We start from the raw sequence: 14,598 nt of genomic DNA, 5'->3' as shown, positions 1-14,598 counted from the left end.
TGTAAAGAAGGTTTCAAGTGTTAAATATCAAAGGTACAGTTTTATTGCTGGGGGTTTATATTGAAAAAGAGAAAGTGACTTCTCCAACAAGCTGACATTAAACTTACAAATCCATTAACTCTCCTAAATGTAGTTATTTAATAGTCAGAGAAAATAAACCAACAAAAACAAATAATCAAAAAACCCCACAAAAAGCCTCAGGAACCCAGATGAAATTTCTAGTACTACTCTTTCTCAAGTCTGAAGTTTGATACTCCCTTATACCAATGAGTGCTCTAAACCAGAGAGAAAAAGATATTTTTTCAAAACCTCATCTATACTCTCTCTAATGGGCAATGCAAAAATAAATGGCAAGAACTGAGACCAAGAATGTGGACAAGGATCTACACTGGGGGGCTTCCAAAAACAAAAAACCAAAAAGATCAGCTATCATTTGCAAGAAAACATCACATCCCTTTTTAGGGAAACACTGCAAAGCAGTGAGTAAATACTTGATTTTCATGTTCCAGGGAATAAAAATCTGCTGAAGAAATCTAATTTTCTGCATTACTGTCATTGGTAAATACAGCATTAGGTGTGAGATGGGTCAATTTAGACTGCAATCGTTTCAGGTGAGTGCAACCAGTGTCTAGCTTAAATCAGCACAAACAACCTTCACTTAAGGTGTAATTCATAGCAGCAAAAAGTAGGACCAAGGGCATAAAAAAGTTAATTACATCTCTTGATGCCTACAGATCCTTGCACACATGATTCTGACAAGACAACAAGTGACACAACTATAACATGATAAGGGACATGACACAGGATCACAAAAATGAAGCATTTATATTCTGTTTCCTCAACTTTATCCAGCTGCTTAGGACCACTTTCTTCTAATAATTGCTTCAAATATTATGTTTTCTCCATATAATACCCTCATCCCATCGTGTGTGCATGTGGCCACTATATAATCTATGAACAGATATATAAAAAATGTGCACACACACACATTAGGGCATACACACACCAAGTGAAGCTTCCAAACAAAGCAGCTTTGGAAAGAAATGGTTTTGGCTCACAATTCTCACATGAAATCAGAGCATTTTTTTTTTTTCCAAAGTCTCCCATTTGAGTCAGAAAAATACACCCATTTAATGGTTATCAGTATCCTGCTTGGTTTGTTGGGACAAACCAAAGCCTCAGCAGGCTCTCTTTAAGATCTTTTTATCAACTACAAAGTCAGAATTCAGCATGTCTGTCAGCTAAAGCTCCTTTTGTACTGGCAGTGTGAGCAGGAACATGCAAACAAATACTAGAGGACACGGCACAATCCAGTGTAGTAATATCTTATTTCCTATTTTCAGCAAAGGACCAAAATTTTCTTTATTTTAGAGTCCATCAACAGGAGTTTAAATGGAAGAAATCACATTTTCCTTAATTCACACAATTAGAAGCAACAACAAGATGTGTTTCCAACATCTGGCATAAGTCACTTCTCATTTTATTGTTTCTGGACAGTAATGTCACCAACCAATTGCTTTGTCTTCTAATTCATTATACCCTTATCAATGTGAACTAGGTTTATTTCTGTATTCCATTTTTCCATGCATCCTTATCAGCTTTCCTCTTCTTGTCCCCATGAACAGCCCTTTCAAAGCCTCACACATTTAGAGATATAAATTAATTTGAGGATACAGAGCCTACAGAGCAAACCCCTTGTTCCTCCCTAGTGGTGCCATAAGGATGCCAGGCCTATTAATGCCATCAAGCAATCAGAGAGATATTACTGGAGAACACAATTAAAAATGAAAACACTCACAAAAACCTCACAGATAAACTCCAGAGCAGCATGGAGTAAAGGCAGATGGATTTGGGCAGTTTTTGTTTCTTAAAATGAGCAAAAAGTCACATATGGTATTAGTCAATGCTAGAAAATGGCAATCACTGAATTTATATTTTAATAAATTAACCCAAATAAGACTACAAAGGTAATACTGGCATTTAACACAGTAGTATTATTACTTTATCATCTTATTTGGATATGATTGTTCCTTTTATATAAAAATGAACCTTCCATTAAGTTTTGACAATTCACAGACTGCAACTTCAATCATGGACCAAAGCATTTCACACATAACTTCAATAAATCAAAATAAACCCACCAAACTAGTAAAGCTTGGAGAAAAAGAGCCATGGCTTATATTAAATACAGCACTACTTAGAGGTAGCTCAATACAAGAAAAAAATCCCACCTGATTTATGTATAATCTTGATATATTTCATATGGTTTATGCAAAAAATAAAGCTCATCATTAATAAAATGCAGTTAATTGGTAAATAAAACATCCTTGCCTATTTAATAGGTATTTTTAACTGAAGGTAAAGACACTTGGGTGGAATACAGTGAGTTATAAACTGAATATGCCAAAACAAAGGTGTGTTTCCAAATGGGAGCAAAGAAGGCTATGGGGCAGAGTGCAAGCAGCAATCACTGCAAACCCAGAACTGAAGCTTAAAAGGCACTGCCTGAAATGGCCACAGCAGCAAAGGAAAAGGAGTGCTCACATTTCCTGGGTGTATCTATAAAATACTTCTTTAAAAGTGTATTAGTTCTATTTGAGGCTACACACAGACTCTAAAAAAGCAATTTTGAAAAGGAGTGCTCACATACCCTGGGTGTATTTATAGAATACCTCTAAAAATGTGTATTAGTTCTGCTATAAAGTACACACAGACTCTAAAAAAGCATTTTTCCAGTGTAACAAACAGTGAGAACTGACAGGAGTCACTTTGGGAAAATGTGAATTTTTGCTCTGGACACCAGCAATGGATCCTCCCATGGCTTCCCCTTCCTAAGGAAAGCTCTTTCTTGGCCTCTTCATCCAGTCTCTTTCCTTTCTTGAATCCTGCCTCTTCCCAGTGCAAAAGAATTACATGAAAAGATATACTCCAGACATAAATGTCCAGATTTTGAAATCTTCAGCAACCATGTTTTAGAAAACAAAAATTTTAAAAAAGAAATTGTAATAAAAAAAAAAAAAAGAAATAAACATGCATGTATACACACATCATTTCTCTATTACACAGAAACAGAGCCAGCCATCCTGGTTAAAGACTGAGAAAAGTGGCAGACAAGTTCTTGAAATAATAAAATTTCCAGGAAGGGGGTTACACAGGAAAAAGCCCCCAAACATTTGAATGTTTTTTCTCCAAACCATTTAAATAAACTGTCTTCCAATTATTTTAAACGAAATGAAATAGAACAAAAATTATTTCTCTTTTAAACAGAAAATGAACCTGAGCAAAGGTTTGTTTTCAGTCATGGTTTCTACATCTCCCTTGCTTTCCTCACTGATAGGAATGCAGCAAGAGAGCTGCAGGTATGCTGAAAATCTGCAAAATATCAGAAAATCCCATTTCCAAAGCCACTGTAAAACCAGCACCAGCAGCAGCAAACTTCTATCACATTTTCATGAACATACACTTGAAATCTGCCAAAACTAATCTGCATGTCTGTCAATGTCTGTCTCACAGCAGATGAGATTTGGTTTCTGCTCCATTCAGACACCATCAATTTCTAAAGAAAAGATTAATCTCACATTTCCTTCACTGCACATAAGGTAAATCCACTCAGAAAACACTGACAAAAACATGAAAAAACCTCACTATGCCAAAGTGCAGATGCAGTGAAAACAGACTTATCTGACCAATTCCCCAAATTGCTCTGTGTTTCAATTTCCTACTGCATGGGAAAAACACTTAATCAGATTCACAAAACCAGATTACCCAATGTCTGAGAATTCTACATCTTTCTGAGACAAAATAACAAAAAAATCTCAAGTAATTCTGAGTACTTTTCTTATTATATGTAGGTTGTATTATTTTTATTTCAGAACAGATGTGAGACAGATTAAGCTGTTTCATTAGGATATTATGGTATCTTTCCCACTGATTATGAGAGAGAATTGGTGGATTAAGCAGGATTATAAAATTAGTTAAAAAACTAGATTCAATAATGGAAGTACAAAGTTGCCCAATCTTTTAGTCAAAGGCAGACCTGTAACAGTAAAAAAAAAAAACTGTGCAAGGTTCTTGACCTCTGAATATTTCAAATATTATTCCTGTTTTGGATTATGTAAAGGCAGTGCAGCATGCATTTTTGTGCATTTTTATATGCATATCTCAAAAGATTTTCTACAAGGCATGCAGATGTGAGCACAGGAAGTTTAAACTTAAAACCAAAATAAATTTTAAAGTTTGAGAGATTCCTTAATTATCTCCAGGTGCTGGAGGTTCCTAATACAGCAAATCAACAAAGTGAAGGCAGAAACACTGCCCTGTGTTATACAACACTGCTATTATGCAACATCCCTGTTCTCTGCAGCAAATACTTTTTCCCTGGCCTCTACAGCTCTGCTCCCAACACACATCTGCAACCACTCTCTATTGTGTTCTATTTGTGAACCCAACTTTCCTAGAAATGGGCTTTAAATTCTGACCATGCAAATCAAGGGAAAGAATTAAGCAGCTTTCTCCATTCCAGTCATTGTGTTCCAACAGAAAATGTAAAAAATAAAAATCTCATTTTTCATTAAAATTGTAGAAATATACTTCAATTAATAATTGTTTAAGTCATAATAAACTACTCTGCCTAAAAGGTGCACAGATCTGTTTTTATTTGGAGATACTCCAAAGCTTTTTGTTTTATGCACAGTCCAAAATCTCCAAAACCCTAAAATGCAGCATTTTTTTTTTTCCCTTTAAATTCAGTTCTGTATCTTCACCACCAAGTTCAAACCTTTGGATTTTCAACAGAACCTGGATATATCCACACACTGTACAGAGTGTAAAAGGTCAGAACATGCAACATGGCAAAATGGGATGATGTTGATGCAGGTTTGGATTTAAAGGGTTTATTCCCTGCAGGAAAAGGTGCTGATATTTAATTGACAAAAAGGGCCTACAGCTTTAAGTTTCACATAGAAACACACAATGCTCAAGAATTTCTGAAACAGGAAAGCAAACTTACATCAAATGGAGGTGCCTCAAATCCCAAAGGAGAGCACCTTCACACAGCCAGTCTGGAGCTCTGTCACAGCTAAGCCTGCTTAGCTGCATGGAACTTACACACTTTAATACCTTCTTTAAACACTTCCTTCAAATTTTGGATTTCTACTACTCAACAAATACCTCTTAATCAAATCACAAATGTTCCTTATTTTATGCTCAAGCTGAACCCTTGACTCATTCCAGAGCAGACATATTTACAGGAGATCATGTGCTTACATACATTATGAAAAACCCTCAAATACTTCATTTCACAGGACTCCAACAGCTCCTGCTTTACCTCTCTGGCTACAGCACAGAAAACTCCTTTCATGAGTGCAGCAGCCTGGAATCTTTGCCTTTCTGCACCTCCCAGAAGCAACTTCTGTGAGCTAAAGTTTCTTGAGCTGTACTTCAAAACATGGAAGCAAGCACAGATTGCATCTCAGCTAGAAAATAGGATTTGGTTTGCTGCCATTTTACTGTTACCAACTGGATACCTTGGTAATGGTAAACCCACAATATTTTTTTTTAATAGAGCATTTTTCCTCCCCCAAAACTTCCCAAATACCCCTTTATTTCAAGTGCTGCTTAGTATTTATCAAGAGGTGTATTATAACCTAAACTTGTCTAAACCTATAACCTAAACTTGTCTAAACCATTATAACCTAAACTTGTCTAAACCATTATAACCTAAAATTGTCTAAACCATTATAACCTAAACTTGTCTAAACCTATAACCTAAACTTGTCCAAACCATTGTAACCCAAACTTGTCCAAACCATTGTAACCCAAACTTGTCCAAACCATTGTAACCCAAACTTGTCCAAACCCTGTCTTTTATTGGGAGTCCCTATGATAAAAGCAGTTCATCTTACCTAGCTGAAGACTCCCAGCCTGGTTTTCATGCTGAAGTGATTACTGATGCTGCCTTACCTTGGAGCTGCTGCTTTGCCAGGAAACAAAACTTTAGGACTGACGTTTAAAACATATAAAAAACATATAAATATGCCATGACAGATAGTAAAAACCTGACTTAGGGAAAGTAGTTTAAAAGAAAAAAAAAGCCTGTCATCCTTGCCAATCCTAAATATCAAAACTTAGTGAATAAAAAAGCCACAGCAGGATCTGTGTGGATGCCCCCCAGTTTCATTCAATGAGCAGCTGCCCTTCCTTGAGAGGAGAATGTTCTGTTTGCTGCTCTCGGGTTGTTCTGAGAGCAGCCAGGAATTCTGCAGCTCCTGCACACCCAGAGGCTCTGCAGCTCTCCCTGCTCATTTCCAGGTGCTCCTGGTGAGCCATTCCTCAAGTCCCTCTTGACTCAAGTACTACTGTTAGGTACACAAGGGATGGACAGGGACAGACAAGAGAGAAGGAAGAGTGATAAGAAATTCTCCAAAAAATTCTTCAGAGGAATTTATTATCAATGGAAGGGAAAAGGACTAGAAGGACTGTGGGAATTTGTAGGGCAAAACTGAAATAGGGAACACAGCAAATTGTCTTTGCTTCAGGCACAACCTCCTGAAATCCTGACTACTAAGAAAACAAAGTTCATATAATCTAGCAACAGTTTCCTTCTGCTCATTCACACTATGGAGCAGAAACACACATTTTAATATACTAAACACAGCTGAGTATCTGAGACACAAAGAGTTGCAAATTCAATGCTGACAAGACAGCTAAACCTTTTTAGTAAAACTTGGCAATTATATAGAGTAGTAACATGTTACAAAGATTTATTTTTCACAACCTTCATCTGATAAATGATTACCAAAAATACCCAGAACTCTTGCAACATTTGCAGGGAAGCTGCAAATACCAACAGAATTTAGGGCATCTTTACTTCACGACCCCAGAAATTATCACTCCCTACCCCTCTCTGCCCCCTTTAATGTTACTCAGGCCCATCTTCTGACAAAACAATGCTGCCTCACATTCCAGTTTCTGGGCCAAATATAGGCAAAACTGTCTCAATTTTCTATAATAACACAACTGAAGGCTGGAAGGGGTAGCAGGGGGCAGGATGACAGTGCTATCATGTGTGATCATGTGAAAAAGTGTGCCTTTATATGGTGAGAAGTGTAAGAAGGTTAAAAATAAAAAAACAAAAAACCAACTAAAAGCAATATTTTCCTACAGTTAACAACTGTATTCAAAGATCATTTTTCCATTTCTCTTAGCAAAAGGAGATTTTATACCTCAGTAGAAACTCCAGGATGAAAGAACTCTTTATTTTGCTGCATATTTTAACATTAAAATCCATTAATCACCAGTGGCCATACCCTAACCTGCATCCAGAGGTGGAGGCTGTGCAGAGCTCTCATCTTCTGGGCACCTCAAGGTTATTTACACACCTCATGTATTCAGTGTAAGAAAAGAAGAAACTAAACAATTGTACATCCACACTGCAGAATAAATGGCCTAGAACATACTACCCTACAATGCTTTCTTCACAATATCCAAGATTTTAAAAGGGCTTTTTAATCTTCTTTTCATAAAAAGATGTAGCAGAAGCACACATACTCATCCAAGACAGAAATCTGTTATCTGCCCCAACAGCAGAGTAGCTAAATTAGCAACTATTTTTATAGCAAAATATTCAAATTAATACCTGCAGTTGTTATGTCTAGACTTAGCTGATGAAGAGAATTAAGGAAAAGCAGTGGAATTGCAGCAAACAATTCAAACATTATTGAATCACACAATGCTCCTAAACAAGGCTGATGAACCCTGCTAAATATCAATGCTTCCCATTTTTATCTTACTGCTGAAGCCAAGGAGTTAAAAAAAACCAAAAACCCCAACAAATCTGATCAAACACCTGCTAAATTAAGGGAACAGTCAAAGAAAATAGCACTTATAAAACTATTTTGATCAAATAAAGTTCTGAGTGCAGATTACTCATGTGAAGATCTCCAGAACAGTGAGTCTGCTTCAGTTAAGATATGGAAGTCTAGCATATATGCAAACTTTTTTTTTTTTTTTGCCACTGTATGGTGTGAAAAATTAATGCATAACCCATTTGCTGGTGGTCAGGCTGAAACTGTTCAATCCCATGAGAAACAAACTTACAATAGCAAAAAAAAAACCCAAAACCCAGTGCTGTTTATTGTAGTTTCAAGCTCCCAGTGTATAAAATTATAGGTATCACTTGAGCAGTCCTAAGCTTTGTCAGAAATTTTCACCTATTTTCAAACATAACCAACCTATACATTTCTCCTATAACAAGAAACCTTCAATACTAGAACACTTTCTGAACTGATGGGTGATGTACACACATCTCATCCAACAGGAAATGAATTAGAAATGCATTTTCTTTTAACTGGAATGACAGACCCAGTTTGTTCCAGGAATGTTTTCTGATCTTTGCTTGTGGATTATGAGCCATGCAAATGCCTATATATGGTTATGTGTGTATATGTATAAAAACTGCTAAAAAAACACTTCAAAATTCTTTAGTAAACAGCCTTTGCTTTTACCATTTAGTAGAGTTCAATAAAACTTTCTGTATCAATACATTTCTCAGCAAAGTCAAGCTCACACAAAGCATTTCAAGGAGAAAGAGTTCAGTGTCAGATTCTCCCTAAAGACAAAAGTCATCCATCTCCCCATGAGAACAACCATTCAGTAGAACAGCACATCACCAGAGAGATTCAGTTTTGAAAGCTGGAGTTCACCAAAAGTCCAAAATCCCTCAGATTTTCTCTCCTACTTCATATCTCCTGCCTTGAGAATATCAGCAAGTTTTCCTGTCAAAAGCAGCATTTTCATCTCCAGTTTCAGGTCAGTATTTTCATCTTACTACACAGAAATTTTGGCAGCTGTGGCTTCTATCAGTCAGGAATCTACAAGGGTATTACTAGAAATAGCTACTTCATTTATTAGGCTTAGATTTGCTGAGGAGACCAAAATATTGGCATCCAGCCATAGAAAAAGATGGTAAAATATGGTTTGATGCCTGATTCTAGCATGACTTTAGCTCCAAACTCTGTAATTGAGGAACAGCGCAAACATTGCAGAATAAACATCCTCATTGAGGCTGCACTCCTCTCCCTGCAGTTCTGCACAATCCCCAACTTTTCTTCTGGTGCAACCATAACATTTCACCAGTCTCTGTAAAGAAGTTGCTTACAAACATGGCCCAAAGGAAGAACTTTTCAAAGGTAAGTGCTGATTTTTACCAGGATGGGGGAAGGAGGACAAGGGCAGAGTGGTTGCTGTTTTTGTGACCACACAACCTGAGTGCAGCCACAGCTGCTGAGGGAACCTCAGCGCTGAATTGCTGAGCTGACCCAAATCCAGACTAAAAGTGCTGAGACCAAAACCAGAGCAGCCTGGCTCGAGCCCAGCTGTGTGCTCCCCCCCATGACCCCTCCTTGAAGCCAACACAAACATCTGATCACCACAGTGGCCATGCACCCAAAGAACTGCTCAGTGTTGTGAGACCATTTTAGCTCACGTTGGTCAACACTCAGAGCAGCCTGGCAGGCACTGGCTACTGAGATTCCAGGGAATGGCTCCACTGACCAGGAGGAAAACCAAAGGATCAGAAACAGGGGAAACAGGCATTTCCACTGGGCAATGCCATGGCAGATTACTGCACAGATCCACAGCCCTCAGGCTGTAACTCCAGCACTCCCATTAGCTGGGGCTGTGCTGCTGCTTGGGCAGCTCCTGTCAAACCCCAACTGCAGCTGAACACTCCTGTACCCACAGTAAAGGAAACACAGCTCACTGTGCTGCCAAAACTGCACATGGACACAAAACTATCCCAAACACCAACTGCTAAAGACTCCTTGTTAGCCAGTCTCTGGCCTCTTGCAAAAAAAGAACACATGAACATATTCTTTTGTATAATGTTTCTTTTGGATTTGGGATAATGATTTAAAGGAATCCTCAAATGCTTAAACTGCACAAACATGGGTTAATTCATGTACCCCTGTGCTCATACTGAATTATATAAAACATTATTATGAAGAATTGATCAGTACCAACAAATCCATAGTTCTGCTTTTGGCCCATCCTGGCAGACCATCCTGCTGAATTTGATGGCACTCACTTTTGGGTAAAGTCCCAGGTGAGTGACCAAGAGCCACTGAAATTCCAGGTTTGGATTACACCTTGGTACTGCACACAGGACCATAATTCAGGGATGGATTTCAGAAGAGCTGATCTGTCAGCCTCTCCTCAGGCTCACCAGCACCCAGGGCAGCCCAGGCCAGAGCCAGGGATTTCCCATCTCCTCTCTCCCACCTCACTGGTTCCAGAATCTGTGTTTAACATCCAGCCCAAAACAGAAAAGTGACCCAGATAAACACAAACACCCTATTTCTGCTCATAGAAAGGGTAACCCTCTACAGCCATCTCCACCACTGCACCAACTTCTGGATAGGCAGAAGAATATTATAATTTTAATGATTTAAAATGACCTAAAATTATAGGTTAAATAAATTTACAACTATACTGATAATATTTGCAAAGCTCCAGAAGTTAATAAAATTTTTGAACCAATATACTTCATTATACTGAAGACTAATTAAATAGCACCATTGACATTGCTTTTGACATTAAAATCAACTAACAAAGTGAACAGAAAATTGAAAGTCTTCAGATTTAACAACAGGGTATGGAAAAAAATCCTATTTAAAGGAAAAATGAAGTTAAAGTTCTAAAACTCTTTTACTGATAGAAAAAATGTACAGGGTTACTTGATGCAATATATAAGAGAGGAAGAAATGTTTTCATTTGTGTCTAAAGAACATGAAAAATTGCTCATACTTTTTAAAACAGTCCATCTATATGTGTAAGAACACTTTGTATGTAATTGTTGGAATAACACAAGCTTTCTCAGGGTTAGACAACAGTGATGTTCAATATTGTAGGATCTTTCCTTCTACTGGTGAGAGAAAATGTGATAAAGCCCCAGTGAGTGGAAGTGCTCAGAACAAAGCCCAGAGGTGGAACAGCAGCAGGATGAGTTAACTGAGGCTCACAGCACTGAGGATCCCCAGGATCCCTCCACACTCAGACTGAGCTCCTGCTCACTGGCAGGACTGGAATCACTGCAAACTCACTGCCTGCACAGCAAACTGCCAGCACAAGTGCTGTCAGCACAGCAGAGGAACCATCACTGCTCTGCTGTAAATCCACACTTCAGCCCCACTCCAGGTTTCACAACAGCAGGACTGGGACACCCAGCCCCGTGTGCAGAGCAGGCTGAACCAGAAGTGACATTATGAAATGCTGAGTAGCTTTTTTAAATATTAGTGAGCAAGAACAGACTGCTGGGAAGTTCAGCACCACTTGGGACTGTGGATGCTCCAAACTGAAGTGAAATTACCAGCAAAACACAAATCAAAACCAGTCAGTACTTCTCTGCTCTTGCCTTCAGATATTTTCTATGAGAAGAAGCAAAACCCAAGGTTATCTTAATGTTTTAATCTTTTGAAGGACCCTTGGCACATCTCCTCCCCCCACCACGCTCAGTGTCTGTATTAACCACACCAACCAGGCCTGCAGATCTGTGTTTTTATTTCTGTTAACATAACAATCCAGTGTCAGGAATGCAAACATGGCAAATAAAGAACAAATTCTGTAAAATTCACAAACACACTGCAGATAGCTTCCAGCTTGTTTTCACAAGTAGTTCTCTAAATGATAACCTCTATCTGAGCAAGGCCAAAACAATTCTCATTTCCACTGTTCTCTTGATATTCCCTACATACCTGGCTAGCAGATGCACAAAATGAAATATTTTGCATGGAATCATCCCAGTACAGATTTAAATTTTATTCCTTCCATTTGGCTACTCAGCCTAATGTCTTCTGCATGAGAGAAGACTCCTCTGCTGGGATGGGAACAAAACAGGAGAATTCTCATCCCCTGCTCAGCCCAAGGTCTCCCTGCTGCATTCCTGGTACCTCTACCTCAAGCACAGTTCAGGATTATTGGGCTTTTACTTCCTGTGCTGATAGCACAAAGACAAAGCTGATGAGAAATTTTCAATCCCAAGAGTCCAATATTGACTGCTCCAAGGGACCAACACTTCAGACAGCAGGGAATGGCTGATATTTGAGCAAAAGCTTTCAGCAGCTCTATGAGGAGTTACTCACACCTAACATTCTCTGCACCTCTAAGGTTTTTTCTTCTCCTCCCTATCTTTCAATACTTTATTTTTAGTATCTATATTTTCAGATCTTCTCATTAGAACTGTTACAACACAACTGAACAAGATGTTAAGAACCAGATTTAATAATTATATATTCTCAGAGTAAGATGATGACAGAATATTGCAGCAGACCACCAAGAAGTAAAAACCAGTTTACTTGAAAAAGAACTGAGGAGCAGGGAGCCCTGGAGTATTTTGGCACAGCACTTGTTGCACACTATAAACTCCCTGACAATATTGCCTCTCTCAAAGGAAGGATAGAGCATAAGTTAAACATAAAAGTTAGAGCATTGAGTTAAGCATAAAGGAATACAAATATGCTGCAAGAAGGATGAGGAATTACTGCCTACACAAAAAAAACAGATTCCCAAACAGTACCCACAACTGCAAGCAAGGATACAACGAGGTACAAGACTTGCAGAGCACAGAACTACTTACCTATGACAACTCTGTCAGACAGATGTGTTCAAGCAACTGCTAATATTAAAAAATACTGTGTTTGAGACTATACAACTATTTATTGATATCAATCAGCACGAGAGAAATAACATACACCTCTAAGGAGGCAGGAAGTTTAATGAGCTCTCTCCAAGGGAAAAACGCTGAGCTATTTTTTTCAAGCTGAACACGTCCCTTAGGTTTGCTCCCCACGCACAGGCTGGTGAGTCTCGGCCAGGGAATGTGACACCACGATCACCAGCCCCTCCACCATGCCAGCAAAGCGTCTGCTGCACACGGCTGTGTTATTACACCGCGGGGAACACACTCCAACCACAGGGAGGTTATACAGTACAGAACGTGAGTAACAGACCTCTCGGGATCCATAAGAAAACCGAAAATAATACTTTCCCATTCTTTTACCAGAGTCGGTTAGTCCTACATAACTAAAACCGTTCTTTACTGGCAAATGCAGTTATGTCACTTGGTATCTGCGAAGCTTAAATGCTAACCTAGGTAGCATTATACGTCTGTGGCCATTTCTTCTCTCTCCTTAAAACATAAAGGATTATCCTTGTAAAGAACCACATAAATAAAAAACTCGAGGTATCTAACACGGCTCGTAATGGCCAGAACTTCCCAGCCCTATGTTCAAAGCAGCCACAACCCGATCTCCAGTCGGACTCAAGGCGGGGAGAGCAACAATCTTAAGAACCAGTAACATTAAAAGAAGTAGAAAAAGCCGGGATCGAGAGCCTGGGGCGCAGCCACCGACAGACACCTGTGCAGGGAAGAGCACAGGGGCCCTGCTGCCGCTCCCAGGCCCGGCCCTCGAGCACAGCCCACCACGGGGCCCGGCCGCAGCACCGGGCCCTAGTTCGGCTCTCGCCGCTGTCCCGGGCGCCCCGGCCCGGGGACCCCCCGTTCCCGCCGGCGGCCCCCGCCCTACCCCGGCCGCGCCGCTCCAGGGCCGCGGCCTAAAGATGGCGGAGGCGGCCGCGCTTCCCCGGCTGCTCCCCCGCCCCGCCCGACACTGAGCCGCACTCACCGCCCAGCCAGCCTCTCGTACCGGGACTCCGCGCCCCACCAAAGCCTCGCCGCCCGCCTCGTCCTCCTGGCTCCGGCAAACTCCGCCGCCGCCGCCTCACGACCCGCGGCCGCCCGCCATCTTCCCTCCGCCTCCCCCGCCAGCAGCGCACGCGCCCCACGCCAGCGCGCACGCGCACTAGGCCAGGGCGCGCGGGCGGGGGCGCCGCTCCTAAAGGGCCCAGGGCGGCAACGCGCGTGCGCACCGGGGGTGGGGCGTGGCGCGCGCCCCTTCCGCGATCAGACCCGGCAGGCGCACCAATCACAGGGCGAGGGCGCACAGAGCGGCGCGCAGGCGCAGAGTGCCCGGCGGGGCTGGACCGCGTGTGGCGGGGGCAGAGGGGGCGCCGAGGGTCCGTCAGAGCCGCCGGGCCGGGACCCGCCCGCGGACACTCCCGGGCCCCGCCGGGCCGGGATCTGTCCCCGGACACTGCCCGGACCCGCCGGGCCGGGATCTGTCCCCGGACACTGCCCGGACCCGCCGGGCCGGGATCTGTCCCCGGACACTGCCCGGACCCCCGGGCCGGGATCTGTCCCCGGACACTGCCGGGACCCGCCGGGCCGGGATCTGTCCCCGGACACTGCCGGGACCCGCCGGGCCGGGATCTGTCCCCGGACACTGCCCGGACCCGCCGGGCCGGGATCTGTCCCCGGACACTCCCGGGCCCCGCCGGGCCAGCCGGCTCCAGCTTGCCAAAAGAGGCACTACCGGCGGCCAGAGCGATCATTGCTCCCGGGCACGGCCGTGTTGTGCGCTGCTCCGTGACAGTTCTGTCACGCTCACCAAACGCCCAGGCGCTACCGGACACTCCGCCTGCTGGGGCTCCCACAAATACCTTTGGAGTTGCTGCCCAGGGAGGCGGTGGAGCTGCCCTCTCTGG

At 41.8% G+C, this 14,598-nt stretch overlaps 1 protein-coding gene across 3 annotated transcripts in view; it reads right to left on the bottom strand.

Annotated features, from left to right (window-relative positions):
- WDR33 (WD repeat domain 33) overlaps positions 1–13,804 on the bottom strand; it is a 68,598-nt gene extending 54,794 nt beyond the window's left edge. For all 3 annotated transcript variants that reach the window (XM_058812618.1, XM_058812619.1, XM_058812620.1), the window contains exon 1: positions 13,680–13,804. The gene's annotated coding sequence lies outside the window, so the exon portion shown is untranslated. The remainder of the gene's footprint in view (positions 1–13,679) is intronic.
- Between the last annotated feature and the right edge of the window lie 794 nt (positions 13,805–14,598).

This window comes from Ammospiza caudacuta, chromosome 11 (assembly GCF_027887145.1).
Source record: "Ammospiza caudacuta isolate bAmmCau1 chromosome 11, bAmmCau1.pri, whole genome shotgun sequence".
NCBI classification, from domain to species: domain Eukaryota; kingdom Metazoa; phylum Chordata; class Aves; order Passeriformes; family Passerellidae; genus Ammospiza; species Ammospiza caudacuta.
The sequence above is the reverse complement of the archived record's forward strand: the minus strand, read 5'-3'. Positions and strand labels throughout refer to the sequence as shown.